The following is a 5,916-nucleotide window of genomic DNA, read 5'->3' as shown; positions in this document are numbered from 1 at the left end:
GATGTGGCATGCCCGGAGCGGGCCATGTGGCACCCAAAAAAATGAGATTCACGGAGATTTCTCCTACATGGAACAACAAAAGGTTGACTGTGTCGACACCTGAGTGGAGCCAACATGCTAAAGCGTGGCGCGCCCCTGCCTAAAGTGTGATACGCTCCCCAAATCTCTTACTATAAAGAGAAGGGTTGAACCCTTCCATTTTCTCACCTCTAGAGCTTCTGCTCACTCCCTCAATCTTTTACCAAAAGCCTTACCTTTCTCTGATTAGTCCCAAGCCCCGACTCCTACAGCCGCGCACCTCGAGTCAGTAAAACACGCTTCAAGGGTGAGTTCACGAAACCTTTTTTCAAACTCTTTCTCAGATTGGGGGGGGGGGGGGGGGGGTACATGCTTAATTAATTAGTTTTTATATAATAATAAAATCATCGTTATAAGATTCTTCTTTATAAAAACTTAGGTACATCATATCACTATCCTACTAGTTTAAAATGGTTAATAGATAAATATTATATAGTTACTGTGCTTGTTTTCAAATGGATAGAAACTAATATTATACTGTTACTCTACTCGTTTAAAATTGATAAAAGATATATATAATTCCATTAATATGCTCTTTTTACACAAATAATAAATATATATTATGTCGTTACTCTACCCGAATAATAAACAATCGTACACAGATATAGCCCTCACTACCACTAATATCTGGGAGGCACCCACTACCACTACCGCCTGGGAGGCACCCTCAGTTCACATACTTGGTAATATAACAAGTATTTAATAACATAAATCAAAGCAAAACCTATACACTCGTTAACCATACTTTGAATTCTTAAAAGTATCTCATAATATAAGTCTGATAAAAACTTATACACTCATTACCTATACTATGAGTTTTTACAAGTATTCCAAATTATAAGTCAAATAAATACTTATATAATAATCGTACACTTTTTAGTGATAAAAAGTGCACTAAATTTAAATATAAGCCAGAAAATTCTTATATACGATAAACCAAATACTTTTAGTATAAAAAGTACTTTTGATACAACACTACAAACTTGTGAACTCTCCACCATCATGTTGATGTTTTCAAAACCGTATGTATTTCAAGGAAACCAAGAAATGGAAGTTCACGCTCCTTGAAGTCAAGTCGTGAAGTTGCAAGCACCTACAGATCGGTGTGATGTTGCATTAGTTAGTAGTATATTGTTTGAAATACTAGATTATTGTAAGTTTGTATATTATTGTAATCTCTTTTTCAGTAATTATATAGTACTTTTTATGTTATATTTTTGTATTGTTCAATAATTGTGATCCACGACAAAGACGTCGCATAGTCCGGTGTTTCCACCGATGGTTGGGGGTGTGACAAGGGTTGGTATTGAAAGTTAATTATATGGAGTGTAGTCTTGTTTAAGTTTTAAACTAAAACGTATAAAGGATGCCTAGTTCCAAATAAGGTGAAAAAGGGTATAGTCATACCCCGTAGTATTGTATGACTAGGAAAACTATACTAAAATGGAACTACATGTATTGTGATTTGGTCTAGTTTCAAACTAAGGTTTGTCAATATTTAGTTCAAAAGTAATTTGAACGAGTATTTAGTTATACAATGTATTTTAATGGTATTGCATAAGCAAGAAAATAGTGCTGGAGATCAATTATGAGTTTTGTAGTCTTTGTGACTATACTCGTGGGTCGAATGCACCAATGCTGGCCCACTAGAATCTATTATATGCTAGTTTTCTTTGTGACTCTCGCATGATATGTTGGGTTAGGCCCATTGTATGATGGGCTAGCCCCATTGTATGATGGGCTAGGCCCATTATTGTGGGTTGGCTCAATGGGAGGGCTAGGACCAAGGATATGTATGGTATGTGGTATTTTGGGGAATTCACTAAGCTTTGTTCTTACAGTTTATGTTTATGGTTCCAGGTACTTCCGTTTCGAAAGGAGACGGTCTGACGTGACTGCACAACATCCCCCAAAGTGTAATTCCGCATTGATTATCTTTACTCTGATGTTTAAATGCTATTTTTATCTTGAATGGTTTAAGAACAATTTGTTATATAAATTATTGTTTTAAAAATGAAAATTTTATCTTGGATTTTCGGGACGTTACAACAACACTAATGATGAGATGTTTATGCAAAATAGATGCATGAAATGCACCTAATAAGGGTCCATCTTATTTTCTTACTTTTTAAGATTAAAATTTGATTAAAGAAAGTCGAAAATAAATTTAAAATGGTATAAATGTCTTTTTATATATATAAATGACCCTCTATTAAAAAAAATTAAACCAAAGGGGCCATTCTTGATAACCTAAAAATTTAAGAACAATTTTTTTGAAAACCACATAAACCATTTATGAGATATTTTCCTTTTATTACTAAATATTATATATATATATATATATATATATATATATATATATATATATATATATATATATATATATATATATATATATATATATATGAAGGATTATTTGAGAACTTATAGTTTTCCGAGAACCCGAGAACTAATTTTAGACCATTAGATCAAAAAAAATGGAAGGTTGTGATTTCTAATTGCAGTTTTGTAAATATCTGTGAAAAAAGAGACGGGGGTATCTATGTTTTTCTTAGCCAATGGTGTTATCGGCATTGAAATACATCCAAACTCATTCTTTCTCTCTCTTAAAAACCAATGCCACGCCTGTAGATCTTCGACGATCTCTCCCATTCTCCCTCTCCCTTTGCACTGCCTTCTAATCATGACCACATTCCGATAGAATTGATGACCCCGATGTTGCCTCCAGTGAGAAATCTCCTTACATCATCGCCTCACCTCCTCACCGATGTTCTTATACGATGTTTCCTTACCACTTCCATATCTTGACCCATCTCATCTACTCTCCTGATTCTCTAGATCCTTAATTTATCACCGCCTCCGGCCTTCCAATGCCTGACATTAGTCATGAGTCTGCCGCCTTATGGTTTCAATACCAAATTTCACTTGATGTGTTGAATATCAAAAGAAGATGAAGGTGAAAGTTGTTCTAGGGTTCCGAAGAGATGTTTTCTCATAAACAGTTATCTCTAACGTCCCTATATGACTGAAATTTGAAATCAAAATTTTTATCAGCTCGTGTGACCTTGTAATCGTCCAAATCAATCATCGATGTATGGTTAGATTCTAATGTTTCACGTTGCTTTTACATTTTGATCTTGATTATTCCAACATTTGCTTTAATTTAGTATATTTTGATTACCATACGAGGGTGAGGGTGAGAGTGAGATGTGAAGGCTATCTAATTAATCACTTATATCTACCTCAACTCATTTCATAAACAATGCAAATTGTTGCTGATGAATCCAGCTGGAGTAACTGATTATGGTGGATATCATCGTTTTCTTCAAGATTTGCTGATGTTGACCTATTGGTGACGAATTCAAATTGATTTTTTCTTGAATGCCCAGAAGGTGTTTGATGTTTTTTTCCATATGTAGTTATGTTTGTTCAGGGTAGGATTAATATTCATATGTTCTCTTACATGTTTGTTTACCTCCTTGAAATGATCTTACTAAAAATATATGTTTGGACCTCTTGCTCTATGGTGTAATGGTTTTCAAGTTAATAATTATCACATATGTGTTGATATTCTTTATATTCTTCTTGCAATAAAGTAGAGTGTAAGTCCATGTTGCCACCAAACTTAGGACCTGGAGATGGAAATGCTCTAGCAGCTCCGCTTCCACCAGGGAAATACATGACCGAAATATGATTCAGGGATCAATGATAGTTGAACACATACCTACTTGACCGCAACCTTGTCTTTGATTACTTTGCACTTTCTCCTTTCTATGATTACACATGCAACAATGAACAACTCAGGATGCACTCAATTCACGCTTTAGACATCTCTCATCTTTCGTAAGTTTTTCTTTCCATTCAGTTTTCAATTCAAGTGTTATCTCTAATATGTATAAAATGAGATTATGATTGAGTCTTTACATACAGTAGAATGAGAATGATCCAGGTCACGCTCAAGGGAACGTGCTCGGGATTATGATCGTCAAAGGTATCTTTTTTTTTTAAATTAAATTTACTTATTAGTGTTTTATATATATGATGGAATGGAATCACAACGGCATGGAATGAGGAAGGTAATTAGAAAACATAAAAAAAAAATTTTGAAACTAAACTTTTAATCAAATAAAGATACACGACTACATTTATGTATTTCAATTAGTGTAAATAATATTTTTGTTATTTTTGGAAAATAAAAAGAAGAATCTAATTGAAGTTTGAAATTATTTAAAAACATTAAAATATTATTGAAGATTATATAAGTAATTTTATTTTTTATATAAAAGTTGTTTATTATAGTTAAAGTATGAAAACTTATTTCATTCCTGGAGGCCAACCAAGGTCATGGATTGTAACGGCTCATTACATTACATGTCCATTCCAGTCCATAAATCAGTCCCTTATATTTGATAACTTCTCTATTCATCTTATCCCATTGTAATTAAATTTGAAAACTTATGAGTAGACGTTATGATCGACACTAGCCATGAAGTAAAGCAGATGAGAAAGCAGGTTTTTTTATATTAGTTGGTGGTGTTTTAACCTTAAATCAAATTTACAAGTGCTTCTAATTTGGTACTAAAACAGAGACTTCAATTTAAATTGCTTATGAAATGATGATAATGGGATATTTTAGCTTTTATTGTAAATATATGTAACTGGTTTTTTTTTCAATACATATAAGGGGATATCTTAGCATTCTTACATGTGATTCACATGTAAATCAAATGTGATTCACATGTAAACCACATATGAATTACATGTGATTTATATGTAAATCACATGTGATTCACATGTAAATCATAAGTGAATGACATATAAATTACATGTGATGTGATTCACATGTAAATCACAAGTGAATCACATATGAATTACATAATTCACATGTAAATCACAAGTAAATCACAGATGAATTACATGATTAACATGTAAATCACATGTAATTCATATATGAATAACATGTAAATCACAAGTGAATCATAGATGAATTACAAGTTATTCAAATATAAATCACAAATGAATCTTAAAAGATACAATCACATGTGAATCCTACATGATATAATCACTTGTGAATCTTACATGATTTATACATATGTTTTTTGTGAATGTTCTTGCATTATTTTTTTTTTTTTTTTTTTTTTTTTTGTAGATTTGGAAGAATATTGGGAAAAAATTGAAGAGGTGAAAGTAATAAATTGAAGAAAATATAGAAATCTTGACACAAAGACATGAAAGCCCTTTGAAAATTTGTAGCATTTTTTATAATTTTTGTATGGAATAAAATACTTATACTATTGTGTTTATAAAATAGTAAGTAGAAATTGGTTTTTTATGATTTATTTACGAGTAATATAGTATAAATATATATATATATATATATATATATATATATATATATATATATATATATATACCTGCACTTCAAAAAATATGCATATATGCTCCTAAAACATTGATTTTTTTTGTTGCAAAACTATAGTTTTTAAAAAAAATATATATTCCAATTTTTTTTTTAATTTACCAAGTTTTAAAAAACTTGTTTTTAAAAAAATGCATTTAAAAAAAATATTTTTTCAACTTTTTAAAAAATTTTATGCTTTCTAAAAAAAAGTAAAAAATCTGAAATTAAAAAAAAAAACAAAAATTATTTTTTTATAAAAAAAATCTACAAAATTGTTTTATAATGTTAATTTGAGAGCTTTTTATTAGTATTTCCAATAATACAAAAAATTACATAGGATTGGTATGATGACGATTATGCCCTTAATGAGTTAATTTTGATCTAACGCTCCACCTTTAGTTCTCGGAAAAGTATGAGTTCTTAACGGATCTTGTATT

This window comes from Lactuca saligna, chromosome 5, assembly GCF_052625555.1.
Source record: "Lactuca saligna cultivar CGN05327 chromosome 5, ASM5262555v1, whole genome shotgun sequence".
NCBI classification, from domain to species: domain Eukaryota; kingdom Viridiplantae; phylum Streptophyta; class Magnoliopsida; order Asterales; family Asteraceae; genus Lactuca; species Lactuca saligna.
This window is presented reverse-complemented; position numbering follows the sequence as displayed.